Raw genomic sequence first — 15,985 nt, 5'->3', positions numbered from 1 at the left:
AATCAAGTGCTCTTAGATTATCATAGAGCTTTAAACTCGGCTCTTGACAAGATTGACCCTCTTAAATTGTGTACCAATTCCAAACTGGGGTCTCATGGGCTTTGGTACACACCAGACCTAAGGACAGAGAAAGCGTCTTGTAAAAAATTCAGAAGACGGTGGCGATGAACCAACAATTCAAGTGGTGAGGAGGCTTACAGAGCCGCTTTAACACTGTATCATCGCAACACAAAAACAACTCAGAAAACCTTCATCTCCAACCAGATCTTCCAGGCCCAACATTTGTCCAAAGTCCTATTTAAAGTACCTAATGATTCCATAAACCCTGGAGCCTTCTCTCAAGAAATGCAAGCGTCGCAAGCACTCTGTGATTCGCTGCTCAGCCAGTTTGAAGACAAAATCAAATATATTTACCAATATTTCCCTACCCCTCCTGAGGAGATTAATTTCATTTGACCCTCCTCTGGCAGTGCCACAAGCTTAGGGAAGTGCAAAGCTTTTTCTTTGGAGGAATTTCAGAAGGCGCTTGCATCAACCAAATCAGGTTCTCCATTAGATATCTATCCTCCCAAGATCTCTGCTGCTGTCTTCAAGCAGCCTGCCCCTACTATCTGTTCCTTATTTATTTTTATTTTAAGTTTTCTATAGCGCGAACCAGACCCAAGTGTAGGGTAACAGAGCGCTTTACAAAGTGAGCAAGGAATGAAAAGTACATTTGATAACAATAAAACCAACAGTAACAACGGAAAATAAGACATAAAAAAACATAATAAAGTTAAGGGGATAAAGGTAGGGTAGATAACCGCTCAACGATAAGGAGTCAATTGGAGCTTGTGCAAGTCTTATCTTCTAGATGTCATAAGAGGAAGAGTATAGATGAATTAGAAGTTGAAGCTGGCATGGTGTTTATGCGGATTTTACAGGAGGAATTCGCTCATCAGGAAAGCTTTTGCTTCTTTTTTGAAGAGGGGCGTAGAGGCGATTTTTCTGATGAATAGGGGAAGAGAGGTCCAAATTATTGGCGCCATTCCCGAAAATGCTCTGTTGGAGGTTTTAGTTTTGTTGAACCTTGCGGGTTTCAGGAGTAGATTATCTGTGCTCCTAGAATGTCTGTTTCCTCAAGATGGTGTGAGTTTTTGGGCTAGGAACTGTGGGGTGTTGTGGTGTAGCGCCTTGTGAGTAATGCAAGCCATCTTTAAGTGAATACGAGCTTCATAGGGTAGCCAGTTGAGTGCCGTCAGGTTTGGCGATATGTGGTCAAATTTCCTTGATCCTGTAATTAGTCTTGCTGCGACGTTGAGACAGGCATTTAGGGGTGCGGTAGAGATTTTGGGAAGCCCTGAGAGGGTGAAACACCCTTACTCCAGCCTTGAAATGGCCAGGCCTGAACTGCAGATTTGAGGTCGGGGATCTCGATAAATGGCTTCATTTTTCTCCGATAGTTGAGGTGAAAGCGGGCATTTTTAGCCATCAAGTTAATGTGCGCTTGCATGTTAAGGTTCTTATCCAGAGTGATTCCAAGTGATATTGTGGAGTCTACCAAGGTTGGCGTGCAATTCAGAGCAGTGATCATTTTGGTCCATTCCTTTATTTCTTGTGAGTTATTGGGGGGGAGATTAAAAGAAATTTAGTGTTTTGTGAGTTTAGCTTGAGGAAGTTGAATGTTAGCTACTGTACGTCTTTTTCGAGGGCTAGATTCATTAACTTTATCTCTTCATGTTAGGTGATTTTAATGTAAAGTTGGGTGTCGTCCGAGTACATGCGGAGGAGATGCTCGCCTGCTGTAGTAGATCAGTTAGTAGTTCGACATATAAGTTGAATAGTGTGGGTGACCAGATAGAGCCTTGTGGCACTCCTAGTAGGTTAGGTGAAGAAGGAGAAAGGATCTTGTTGGTCATGAACGATTGTGTTCTATTTTCCAGAAAGGATTTGAACCTTAGAAGGACTGTGCCAGAGAAGCCCATCCTGTCCTCTAGTCTAGCAAGCATGTTTCATTGCGGTCAAGAGCTAATAGAGCGTCGTATACTATATGTAGGATGGCGGTTTCAGTGCTACGGTCAGGTCTAAAGCCCGATTGGTAGATGTTCAATAAATTGAAGTTTCTGATGTGTAAATTCAGTTGTTACTGAACACATTTTTCCAAGACCTTTGCTAGCATGGGAATGTTGGTTATGGGTCGGAAGTTGTTTGGGTCAGAGTTGCTAGCTGTCGTTTTTTTTAGGATAGGCGTAACTTGACCAGATTTTAGGCAGTCCGGGATGTGACCTGTGATAGCGAGGCATTATTGATCTTGGTCCAGAGAGGGGATATGATATGATAGATGTGGGGTCGGCACTTTGCTGGGACAGGGTTATTATAGTGGTTGTTGAGTTTAGTGGTTGCTAGAATTTTGGTGAGATCATTGATATCATAACATTTGAAGTTGGACTAGTGAGAGTTATTTTTGGGTAGATATCGCTTAAGTAGTACCAGGTTAGTGGTTTGACTGATCTTTGGGGTGTTTACGTTGCTTGCTGCCATATTGAGTTCAAGTTCGAGGGAATTCATTTTTGCTGTGAAGAATGTGGAAAATTCGTCACTACTTAGCTGTGAGGTTGATGTTAGGAGTAAAGATTTAGCCAATTTGTTTGATTGTTGATTTAGAATTTCGAAGAGTTTTTTTGGTCTATTTTTAGCATTCTCTAGTTCTGATTTGAAGAAGTATTTTTTTGATTTTAGAATGCTTTTCTTGCTTTTCGGAGTAGTTTCAGCGGGGGGGTGGAAGGGGTGTTGCCTCCATTTCTGTTCAGTTGATCTGAGTTTGTGTCTCTCCTCATTCAGGGCTTCTCTGAACCATGGGTTTTTATCCTTGTCAGGAATTCTTTTGAGTTTTGGCGGTGCGGCTTGGTCGAATATTTTGGTCATCGTGGAGTTATAGTGATCATTGAGGGCATTGACGTCTCTTATGTTATTAGGGGGGATATAAGCCTTCTCACATTCGGAGGCAAGCTTGTTCCAGTTGATGTTCCTTGTGTCTCTTATCCATTGTTTAGGTTTAATTTGTTGTGGGAGGATTTTCTTGTTACAGGAAGGGATTTGGAAGGTGATAATGTGATGGTCTGACCAGTCACAAGGGGTAATCGAGATCGATTCAATAGTATTTAGTTTAGAAATGAGCCAGTCTAGCGTGGCACCTTTTGAGTGAGTGGGCTCAGCGACCGCTTGGATCAGGGAGATCAATCTAAAGAATAAGTGGCAGAAGATTTACCAAGGGAGCCTATGCCTTAAAAACTCTTCTTCTCCTCTTTAACTTAAAGCAGTAACTTGTGGCAAAAAAACCGTGGGACTGCCATCAGTGCCTCTTCAACATGGAAGGCGGGTCCGGTCATGCTGATTCAAGGAAAAGAAAAAGCCTGCTTGGTTCTGACCAATCTCAACACTATCATACAATCCTGCTGCTGTCCCTGCTGGGCAAGTGCCTGGAAGGACTATTCCACACCTCTTAGGTTACATTCAAGTAGGATTCCAGAATGGAATGCACAACATTACGAAGAGGCAAATGGAAAGTCTAAAGCAAGAAGTGCTGAGAAGTATGAGCTAAACAAAACTAAAATACGACAGTAAGTTAATAAGATTCTGGACAGGTCCCAATCTGGGCTTTAGGCCATCACACAGCACAGGGGCACCATTGGTAGCAGTCACTGACCATATTAGGCACTCTCTTGATGCTAAGTGTTAGAAATGGGATCTCTGGTTCTCTAAGGCTTGCCCCAAAGCTAGGCAGAGACCACCACTCTAGTCAGGGCAAGGGAGTTACACGTCAAAGGTAACCCCTGCTCACCCCCTTGGTAGCTTGTCACGACCAGTCAGGCTTATCCCGGAGGCCATGTATAGAGAGCGGACGCACTTTACCCTGGGCCACAGTGCTAAAGTGCCTGGAGGCCTAAAACCACTAACACCATGTCAGAGCTTAAGGCAAAAAGTTCAGGGGTGAACCTGCCAAAAAGGGCCAAGTCCAACACTAAGTTACCATCCACGCTTGTGCTGCTGGACTTGTCCGCAGTGTTTGATTCTGTGACTCGTCCTAGGCTCCTTCACAGGCTGCAGGAGATTGGAATTCATGGGACAGCACTACATTGGCATGGTGATTACCTCTCCAAGAGAACCCAAACCATCACTCTGGTTCTTATAAGACTTGCACCATGATGCTAGCCAAGGGCGTGCCCCAGGGCACTTGTCTCAGCCACTATCTTTTTAACATATATATTGCTTCCCTTGCCAAGACCGTAAAAGCCTTTGGTTTCGAAATAATATTGTACGTGGACGATACACCGCTTATAATCTCCTTTGACAAAGATTTGGGCAAAATGAAAGAATGTTTTTCCGCTGGGATGATAGTAATTGCTGCCTGGATGATGGAGAACTGTCTCTAGTCGAACGCCGGAAAAACAGAGATTATGCTGTTTGGCAAGGCCCAACAGTTATGGGCATCTGATTGGCAAACCTATGAACTTGGCACAGATCCAACATCTAAATAGGTTGTCAAGTTCTTGGGAGTCAGTCTTGACCAACCTCTTACCATGAAAGAACAGGTGAGGTCCATCACAGGCTCCTGTTTTCAAACCATGCGCTTGTTGAGAAGAGCCTTCCTATTCCTCCCCCTCACAGTGACGAAAACTTTAGTTCAGGCTCTTTTTGGTAGCCGACTGGACTATGGGAAAGCTCTGAAGTCCTCGGCAAATGAGATGTTGTTAACAAGTTGTGCAGAACACTGCAGCACGTCTCATTTGCAATCTTCCATCAGGGACTGAATCTGCTCCCCTCCTGCATTCCCTGCATTAGCTACCTATCCAGAAGAGAATTATTTTAATAAATTGCTGCCCCACCTAGCTTCGAAGCTTGCTTACTATCGCCCTTCTTGACTCCTCAGGTCCAGTGATAAAGCTCTGCTCACTGTTCCATGGGTCAGTAAGTCCCGATCTGGGCAGGTCATTCTCTTACCTAGCCCCTCTCTATTGGAACGAGCTGACGCTTCATATTCGAACATGCTCTGATCACTTTCTGTTCAGGAAAGCACTTAAGACAGCACTGTTCTAACTTAGCTGCCTCCTCTTGCCTATGACCTGTTGTTGCACCGAAATACCCCTCTCGGGGTGATTCGTAACATAACATAATAGTAGTACAAGAGTTTGGATCTGCCATGTTTTCTGGGGGGCAGCTGAGTACGGGAACCTGGATAGGGTGCAACCTTATACCATGCACTCCTGAGGTGAGCCCTTACACTCGCCTTCAGGATCTACAGTCGGGGACCAGCCTGGCACTGAAATGCTTCTTTCTTGTAATTATAGACACATGCTTGTCCGGATTGGCCACTCCAGGGTGATTTGTTACCTAAACAAAAGGGTCCAGTTCTGGTGAGAAGCTTGCGTCTTGGCCCTTGCTTAAGAAGCTGTCAGAAAAACAGGCAGTTTCTCCCAATACTTCTTTACCCAGTGTTGTACCCCATGTGGGAGAGCACAAGGCAAGCAGGGGCGACTGGATCTCCGCTGTGGAGACTGCAGTAGCTTTCCTCAGTCCTGGGGCCCGTCCTAGTACAGCTTTAAAAACTGGGCGACTACAACTCCTTTAACACGTGGCCTTCTGGGGTAGCAATGGCGCGCGGGGACCGGCTTCTCAAGGAGGTTAGTGTGAGGGTGCAACAAGGTTAGTAATCGACAATACAATGAAAGCTCAATGTCTGATTGTTCAACTCAGTCCTTGTCTTTAAAGAAAAGAAAGTGCTTTAATCCACTTTAAAACAAAGCGCTATACATTATAGGATGAAGGAATCTATGAATCTCTGGTTGAGTAACCACTGTGCCTTGGGTTAAGGGTACTCCTGATGCTCACCGTCCGACTCCCCTTCTATGATTAGGTAGGTGGCCAGGCTCAGGTTCAGTGCTCCCCCCCCCCCACCCCCTCCATGCAGAGTTGTGCTCTCAGTCATAGTGTTCCTCACCAGTTTGACTTCTCGTGGTGGGCTCACGGTCATGGTCGCAGCATGAGTCCATCCTCCTCTCCCTCTCCTCTGCAGACCAATCAGCGGCCCTGGTGCTCCCATCCCAGGAGCAGATGCAGTGACCCCTCTGCAGAGGCAGACAGCAGTTGCAGACAGGATTGCTGACATTCTTTGGGGAAGGCAGGTCATCCATCCACCCATCCATCCCTCTATCCATCCATCCATCCATCCTCTGTCCATCATTCATCCATCCATCCCTCATCCAGCCACCCATCCCTCCCTCCATCTGTCCCTACCTCCATCCTTCCATCCAGTCCTCATTCATCCATCCATCCCGTCTGGCTCACAGTTTGATGCCAGTGTGGGTGGTGATTATCCCATATCCATCCGCTGATTGTGGTGTCATATGTTCTATAGCAATCCAAGCTGGAGCAGGTGAAGTCCTGCTTGGATGTCCCGCTCTCCTGAGATCCATCGAAGCTCCTCCCAGGCCTCATCATCCAGTAACCTACATCTCATGTCCACCTTTCTTTTACCTGTGTTCGCTCCTCCTGGAAGTTATTCATTAATGTTTTCTAAGTCAATTATATATTTTTATCCCTCACTGGTTCCACTGGAACTCCATTTTCTCAAAGAGGATGTTTCCTGTATCTCCCTAAATTGCATGTGTATTGTCCTAGCATTTGAAACAACAGCACATTTTTTAATTGTAGAGTGTCTTGCAGGACATTTTCTTACTTTCATTGTTTGAATGACTTTATACCCTCTGTACCACATATGTCCCCACCGTTGAGATACTTATATCCTGTTTCTAAAATCTATACGTCATACCTGTCCCGCAGTGGGGTTTTCCTTCTTATAACCTTCTACCATCCTATCTCCGGCGTGGCTGCTCTCCTTGCCAGTCTTAATCATGTCGGATCTGGCCATGTGTGTGTTGGGTCTCTACTGCATATGAATGCAGGGTAACACCACGGTGCCTGCTCTCCATGCCAGTCTTAATCATGTCGGATCTGGCCATGTGTGTGTTGGGTCTCTACTGCATATGAATGCAGGGTAACACCACGGTGCCTGCTCTCCATGCCAGTCTTAATCATGTCGGATCTGGCCATGTGTGTGTTGGGTCTCTACTGCATATCAATGCAGGGTAACACCACGGTGCCTGCTCTCCATGCCAGTCTTAATCATGTCGGATCTGGCCATGTGTGTGTTGGGTCTCTACTGCATATGAATGCAGGGTAACACCACGGTGCCTGCTCTCCATGCCAGTCTTAATCATGTCGGATCTGGCCATGTGTCTGTTGGGTCTCTACTGCATATGTATGCAGGGTAACACCACAGTGCCTGCTCTCCATGCCAGTCTTAATCATGTCGGATCTGGCCATGTGTGTGTTGGGTCTCTACTGCATATGAATGCAGGGTAACACCACGGCGCCTGCTCTCCATGCCAGTCTTAATCATGTCGGATCTGGCCATGTGTGTGTTGGGTCTCTACTGCATATGAATGCAGGGTAACACCACGGTGCCTGCTCTCCATGCCAGTCTTAATCATGTCGGATCTGGCCATGTGTGTGTTGGGTCTCTACTGCATATGAATGCAGGGTAACACCACGGTGCCTGCTCTCCTTGCCAGTCTTAATCATGTCGGATCTGGCCATGTGTGTGTTGGGTCTCTACTCATGCCAGTCTTAATCATGTCGGATCTGGCCATGTGTGTGTTGGGTCTCTACTGCATATGAATTCAGGGTAACACCACGGTGCCTGCTCTCCATGCCAGTCTTAATCATGTCGGATCTGGCCATGTGTGTGTTGGGTCTCTACTGCATATGAATGCAGGGTAACACCACGGTGCCTGCTCTCCATGCCAGTCTTAATCATGTCGGAACTGGCCATGTGTGTGTTGGGGCTCTACTGCATATGAATGCAGGGTAACACCACGGTGCCTGCTCTCCATGCCAGTCTTAATCATGTCGGATCTGGCCATGTGTGTGTTGGGCCTCTACTGCATATGAATGCAGGGTAACACCACGGTGCCTGCTCTCCATGCCAGTCTTAATCATGTCGGATCTGGCCATGTGTGTGTTGGGTCTCTACTGCATATGAATGCAGGGTAACACCACGGTGCCTGCTCTCCATGCCAGTCTTAATCATGTCGGATCTGGCCATGTGTGTGTTGGGTCTCTACTGCATATGAATGCAGGGTAACACCACGGCGCCTGCTCTCCATGCCAGTCTTAATCATGTCGGATCTGGCCATGTGTGTGTTGGGTCTCTACTGCATATGAATGCAGGGTAACACCACGGTGCCTGCTCTCCATGCCAGTCTTAATCATGTCGGATCTGGCCATGTGTGTGTTGGGTCTCTACTGCATATGAATGCAGGGTAACACCACAGTGCCTGCTCTCCATGCCAGTCTTAATCATGTCGGATCTGGCCATGTGTGTGTTGGGACTCTACTGCATATGAATGCAGGGTAACACCACGGTGCCTGCTCTCCATGCCAGTCTTAATCATGTCGGATCTGGCCATGTGTGTGTTGGGTCTCTACTGCATATGAATGCAGGGTAACACCACGGCGCCTGCTCTCCATGCCAGTCTTAATCATGTCGGATCTGGCCATGTGTGTGTTGGGTCTCTACCTCATATCCATGCAGGGCAACACCTGCGTGGCTTATCGTGTAGTTTCTATATATCCTATACAGGATCTGCGCGTTCCGGATAACATAAACTGTGGGCTTGGTGGCAGACTGGCTCTGAGCACCCCCACCAAGAATGTTAGCCTTTCTGTTTTCACTAGCTCACAGTGCCACTAGAATCTCCTCTTATCGGGGAGAAAATAGTTTCTAGCATCCTTAGAACATGACAACCCTGATCCCCCCAGGATCGTGGAAACATTGTACTACTTTTGGCTCAGTCACTTGTGCTCACTTGTTCGGTCTCAGAGAGATAAACAGAAGAAACAGTTGGGCGTCTTACAATAAGAATTTATTGCACAGTTGTTCTTCTAGTGTAAAATAGATGGGCTGCAACAACCGTTAGACAGTAGCAGATATAAATGATTAGCAGTGCAGTAAAAATAAAAGGATAGTACAGATGTACCATCTTTCAATAATCATGAATACATACATGAATATAAAATGCATGATAAAAGTGCACGTACTCCTACAATGCCTATCTAGATGTACCTAAGTGTACCTAGCATGTGAGTAGGTGTGAAGCCAAGAATCCCTATAGGATTTAGTCTAACCCCATCACCTGAAGTGTGAGAAAGTAGGAGCCCATCCTGGTCTCAAATTGGACACCCCACGAGGGATGTGTTAGACCACTGTCAGCTGGAGTGTCTGCATGCAGGAGCCTCAGCATCTCTGGTCATTGTGTCGGCTGGAAGTCTCAGTTCCCTCTACTGGACCCTAGCAAGATGTGTTGTATTTATACAGAAAGTATTTAGGGTTTCTTTGCCCCTTGTTACTTGTATTCGATGTTGCTGGATTTGAGGTTGACGTGTGGGATGAACCTTGTACGTAGATATTATGCAGTTGTTATAGCCTCTGCCAGGTTTCCAAGAATCATCATGAATATTTATTCATACTGTGTGTGTCTATTGATAAAGTTATAGGACGCTCCTTCTACACCCAGGACTGGAACTAGGTAAAGGTTCAATCCTAAAGGCTCTTTACTGTGTAGTGTAAGGAAGGTAATGTAGGGGAAAGTGTATGATATCACCTGGGCCTATAATTGGGTACCTATTAAAAACATAACACCCACTCTTCTTTCTAACAGTCAACAATGATAAAAATGCTAGCGAACTACTCTGTCTACTAGGTAGCAGCGCATAAAACTATCAGTGAGCTTCATAAAATATTGTCCTTAAAACCATTTAAAGCCTAATAGGGCGGAAGAAAAATTATTTCCGAAAGTTAGTATTGGAAATGTCACGTTAAGCCAAAGTCCTAGTTGAGTATGTTTATATAAGTTGAACCACTGCTAACGTCAGAAGGGCATGCTTTTTCAGCAAAATTGTCAGTTTTAGGAAATGTTCCAAATTTAGTTGAGTTTTGAAACTAAAAGGAAAAATCTGAATTCTTTCCCAGCAAACGATGAGCCAATTATAGAGTAAGTCTCCTGTCTGGGAGACGCAACATCGTTGCTTCCTGCCGTTACAGAGGAATGGTCCCTGTAACACCTCCAGAGTACGTCAATGGAGCACATATGATATTCAGAACTGCCAATAGCTAGTGCGGAGGCAGCTGGTGCTGTAGTCGAAAACTGAGTGCTAGTGGGTGAACTGATGCTCAACTCAGTTGTAATGAAAGGCACCTGCAGGTTCTCGAGGAATGCAGCCATCAATATAGGAATACACTGGGGACATTGCCGAGCATGGGAACTCAAAGGTTCCAGCCTGGCATTCAAGTCCGTAGGCGTGTCTGATGCAAGTTTCAGACAGAGGTCCAACACGCATTCTTCTCCGCAAAACAGGCATCGTAGAACAGGTAAGATGCAGGCCATCCAGACTGGTTTAAAAGATAGAAACCAAGAGGCGCTCAGTTCCTGTAGGCGAGATGTGCCCAGATGATGTACCATGCGCTCGCCGTATTTGCGCTCCAGGAGTGCTTTTGCCATCTCATTGGTGATTGGGCCGTTCATTGAGTAGCAGAAAAATTACAATCCGGATTCCTGCTATAGAGAGCAGGATCAGCGGAAGACCACCAAAAATGCTTCCCAATATGGAATGCATAAAATTTGGAATAACTCCAAGAATTGTCTGAAAGGTGCTTAGAAATCCTGACCCTATGGTCTTAAATAGGTGTACAATATGTTATGTTATGTTATGTTATGTTATGTTAAGGGCATTTATAAAGCGCGAACGGTTACCCAAGGGTGTCCTGGCGCTAGCTGCTTTCTTCTAGGCTTTAAGGTGGACGCACATTTACAGGTTAAAGAGCCATGTTTTGAGTTGTTTCCTGAATGATAGGAGACTGGTGGTGTTTCTCAAGTGGAAGGGGAGATCTTTCCAGGCCTTTACTGTACCAGCAATGAAGCTTCTTCCTCCCCATGAAACACTTTTTATGGGCGGTACTGATACCAATTTTGCCCCATAGAGTGGAGTGTTCTTTTGGGCTGGTACCACTGCAGCTGCTGCTGGAGGTAGTCTGGGCCGTGCCCTGCAGTGCCTTATATACGATGCACAGAGCTTTAAAACATAACCTTTTTCTCACAGGCAGCCAGTGGAGTTTTTTGATTTCCTTTGCAATTGGCATACATTTTGGTGTACCAGAGAGCAATCTCGCTGCTGCATTTTGCAACAGTTGGAGCTTGTTCATGAGGCGTTCTTGAATGTTTAGGTAGAGACTATTACAGTAATCTAGCCTAGACATAAGTGCTGTGACAACTGTCTGCTTATTGTCTACCGGCAAGAAGTGTAGTATTTTCTTAATCATTTTGAGGGTATAGAAGGTGGTTGAGGCTACAGCATTTATCTGGTCACCAAAGTTGAGTTTATCGTCAACTATCATTTCAAGGTCCATAGCCTTCCTGGTAGGAGTGGGAAGGGTGCCCAATGCATCTGGCCACCAATTTGGGGCCCAGAAATTGGAATCTTTCCCAAATAAAATGAACTCAGTCTTGCCTGAATTATGTTTTAGGCAATTTTGAGACATCCACCCCCAACTGCTTTCATACAGTCGTGGAACCGAATGTCAATTCCTGCTTCCTGTCCAGGACACAGAACCACCACAATTTGGGTGTCATCTGCGTAGAAAGTAAGGTTAAACCCAAAGGAGCCAATTAGGTATGCTAAGGAAGAGACATACACGTTAAAAAGTGTCGGACTAAGGGAGGACCCCTGTGGTACTCCTCAGGGCAGGGAGAAGGGTTTGGAACAGAATTTGCCCAACGCCACAATTTGGGATCTGTCACTTAAGACGGATTTCAGCAACTTCCATGCCTTACCCTGGACCCCACCTGTTGACAGACGGTCCATCAATAAATTATGGTGGACCGTGTCAAAGCCCGCTGATGGGTCCAGCATAATCAGGGCGGCCTTACCTCCCCTATCCAGAACTTCTCTAATCCCTTCGGTGGATTTAATGAGGGCGGACTCTGTGCTATGTGCCTCTCTGAACCCATATTGAGTTGGATATAGGACTTGGGTTTGTACATTCATTGTTTTCTCGACCAGTTTAGCTGGTAGCGGAAGGCAAGAGATTGGACAAAAGTTATTGGGATCTTTAGGATCGAGGTTGGGCTTTTTTAGAAGCAGCAGTATTGAGGCAACCTTCCAAAGTTTCGTAAACTCCCCAACTTCGAATATGGTATTAAACAGGGAGGTGAGTGAAAGGGCAATGGTCCCGGAGCACCTTTGATAACCAATACCGGACAGGGATCATAGGGGGAGCCTGATCTTGATGTCAGTTGGAGCTTCTCAGTATCAGAAGTGGATAGTGGCTCAAACTTGTCAAGGACAGCCTGGGGGATTGCAATAGCGCTTCTTCCTTCCTTTTGAGCTCCCATCCATGTAGAACTTGGGTGGTGAAAAGCCGAGAAAATATCATCCACCTTATTTAGAAAGAACCTTGCAATTTCCTCACATAGTTCCTGGGTTTTCTCAATTTCTGCCGGACGGGGGGGATGTCAGGCTTGAAACTATTTTAAAAAGTTCCTTGGCCGAGTTTTCTGCAAGACTGATAAGGTTTGAGAAGAAATCTTTCTTTCCATTAAATATCATTTGCTTATAAATAGCAAGACTTTCTTTGTAGCACTCTTTCTCAGTTTCCTTATAGTCTCTCCTGCAATTCCGCTCAAGGGATTTGCAAATACCACTCGTATCAGACATATTAAAGATACGACCTACCATTCCTGCAAAATGAAAGGGGCAGTTTGTACGCATAAGTGTATGTATCTCAGTCAAGGTCCTTGCGATTTGATGTTCAAAGGTTTCTTGAGCGGAGGTTAAGGGTATGGTTTGCTGTAAAAGCAAGGCTGTCAGTCTGCTCAAAGTATCAAACTGTATAAAGGAACCATTCAGCGAAGGCCATAACACCGCCTCCCTGATTGTATTCATTGGGGGAAACAATACTCGCAAACAGCAAGTAACCCTGGCGTTCACAGTGATCATATAGGCAATGTACGGAAGCATCCCACAGCAACCTTTGACTGTTTAGCATCAAGTAACTCCCATTCAAGAGCAGCCTGAATACCGGAGTAATTGCGGCCGCTGGAGTCCCTTTGATGTGGCAGGACAAGTTCGCTACTGAACCATTACATGCTCCGTGCAGTGAAATGACCTGGCACATGAGAGAACTGCTTAAATCGTTCTTGCAGTTTGTACCGCTTAGAAACACTTCTCAATCCCCACTCCGTCATCAAAATCTGTATAGTAACTCCCAAAATTCCTTAATGTATTCCTTACCCATTTTTAGGTCTCGCCTAGGCAGCGCGCATGCACTGTTCTAGGAGATGACCTTTAGAATTTGGTCAGCTCTTTTCAAGCACTTGTGCTTGTGCTAGCATCCACATTGTGGGAGCCCACACGCCGATGGCAGCACAAGCACAAGTGCTTGAAAAGAGCAGTTTGTATTTGCCAGCTCGCGGTCATGTTCTTGTACTGTACTTGAGCTCCATCTACTGGCATTGTCTGCAAAGTAATGGTGAAATGTTTAACTTTTACACTCTGCCACGTTACAAATATCTGTGAATAAATAAACTTGCAAACGGCGTCCTCTACAAATGTTGGGCCACAATGACATTATTAAAGATAGGTGCTGTGTTTGGTGTTCAATTTCCTGCTTTTTACTTTCATAACAATAGTGATGTTTAGACAACCTATGCTTATAATTTGTTGCACAGATACATCATGATTATTCTCAAATTAAAAAAAATCAGTTTAGTGGCTAGTCTTGTTTGGAAGGTTTCTTGCATTCTCGTATAAATAATTAAGAGGTAATATCTTGTTTTTCATGCTCAGCAGAGATATACAACGGTTATTGTAGAATAGTCTCTTATGCTGAAACTTGCTATGAAACGGATGCTTCCATTCTTCGAAATTAACAAATTAACGAGGATTTATTGCTTATTAGTAATTTCAGAGGAATCTTATATTATTTGCAAATCTTAGTCACATCCATTCTTTATCACTCTTTCCGGTTTCCAGTCACTGCAAGCTGTGCTTCAAATATTATAACATGCGTTTTTCTATAAAATGGACTTCTGAAATGGGATGAACAATTTTAAACCTATTGAATGGCCACTGCTCACTCACCGTCTGTTATATGTTGAATGGGCTTTCCCAAAAATATTTTTCTAATTGCTTCTTACCTATATGTAATGTAGATCAAGTTATTAGTGCGGAGTGTCGCAAATTTGATTGAATATGTTTTAAGTTTCAATTGATAACGAGGCCAACTTTATAACTTTTGTAAGTGAACAGATTTTGCCTTGATCTGAAATATTTCAATTGCTGTTATACAACTTATATGGCTGGGAGGTGTACGGAGGTTTAAGACAATGGTTAGAAGAGCCTTGGAACACACTGGGGTCTGTCAATCTTGCAGCATGTACTCTGGGCTACATTTTCTCCTTCAGTCTGTAGTAGTGCTTTGCTGCCAAAGGGGATGATGGATGGAGTGTTAAACAGTGCAAGCACTCACCCCCAGTCAACTGATCTGGGTTTAATACATCATCATTCTTTAGCTCACTCCGCCACCCCTGTTCAGACGTGGCCATATGCCTATCAGTCTGACCCTGTGCTTCATGGGAACAGTCCAGCCCGAACTACCAAGCCATGTTTTCCCTGGACCGGAAACAAGCATCCTGGAACCAGTTTATCCTGCAAAGAGTAAGGAGAACGTTGATCGGAACCTGAAAACGATTAAGTGACTTAATAGTAGCGCGGTCGCGCAAATCATATGTGCACTCAATAGAGGCAGGTATTGGTGAAGCAGGACGTGACCCCTGTTTCTGTTGCTGTTTCCTCTGTTTCTTATTCTTATTGCAATTCTGCTTTGGAACATTGGGGCGTTCATCTTTATCAGATGTCGTCGCCTGAGTTTGCTTCTGCGCTGCTTTGGCAAAAGACTTAACAGCCAAACTATAACGGCCAATGGTCTTATATGCCGCTGTTCTAATTTTTGGTAACTGACTGGGTTTATCAGCCTCGGGGACATTGCGTAAAGCATTCGACACCTGAAAGCTCACCGTACCCCCCTGACATTAGGAAGGATGAGATCGGAAACTACGTCAAGCACTCCCACGAGTGTCATCCACAATTCAACAGCCGCCTCCGCTCTGTGTTCATCTTGGACATGCTTAATGGCGAAGGGTAGGACAGCCATGGATGGAGTGCCGAAGCACTTAGCATAGACTGTCGCAAAAATCTTGCCCCAGGTTTCACAATTTTGGAACCTCCGGTATTAAGTCTTTCTGCAAACTAATGGTGAGAATCCTGTGTTTTTCAACAAGAGTCGTGTTAGGAAATGCTGCCTCCAGTTGGTCAGATTACTCAGCAAGCCAGAAAGGCATATCATCCTTATCTTGGGGGCGCTTCCCCATATCCGAATTATTCATGACCAGATTAATTTTGATCCCGGCCGTTCCAACTGGACGTGCCGCAGCACCAGGTGCCTCCACCTGGACGTTGCGTGTCACATATTGTACCAGAGTCCAGTGCACTCTAACCAAAGAGGTATAGAGCACACACAACTCCTCAATAGTGACCGTGTTATAATGCGGATGCGGCGTGTAGCCGGCCAAAACCGGCCACGTGGCCCCTGGAATAGACAACGGGCCCAACCGAACCGCTGTTAAAGATTGGGGAAGGGCGCCATCAAACCAAACGCGTTGCTGCCAAGCATTAATAGGGATCTCCAGAGTCCTATACGGGTAGTGTAGAGGCACGGCTGTGGGAGTATAAACGTGAAACAGACCAGAATTTGCGTCAACAGAGGAAACACATACATGCCCTAGGGCATGTATGTGTGCCACATGGCACGCAAGCCAGAATCAGGGGTGCA

The 15,985-nt window shown here is 45.3% G+C and overlaps 1 protein-coding gene across 3 annotated transcripts in view; it reads left to right on the top strand.

Annotated features, from left to right (window-relative positions):
- LOC147706814 (uncharacterized) overlaps positions 1-15,985 on the top strand; it is a 160,257-nt gene that overhangs the window by 26,549 nt on the left and 117,723 nt on the right. The window lies entirely within an intron of this gene.

This window comes from Lissotriton vulgaris, chromosome 6 (assembly GCF_964263255.1).
Source record: "Lissotriton vulgaris chromosome 6, aLisVul1.2, whole genome shotgun sequence".
NCBI classification, from domain to species: domain Eukaryota; kingdom Metazoa; phylum Chordata; class Amphibia; order Caudata; family Salamandridae; genus Lissotriton; species Lissotriton vulgaris.
This window is presented reverse-complemented; position numbering and strand designations above follow the sequence as displayed.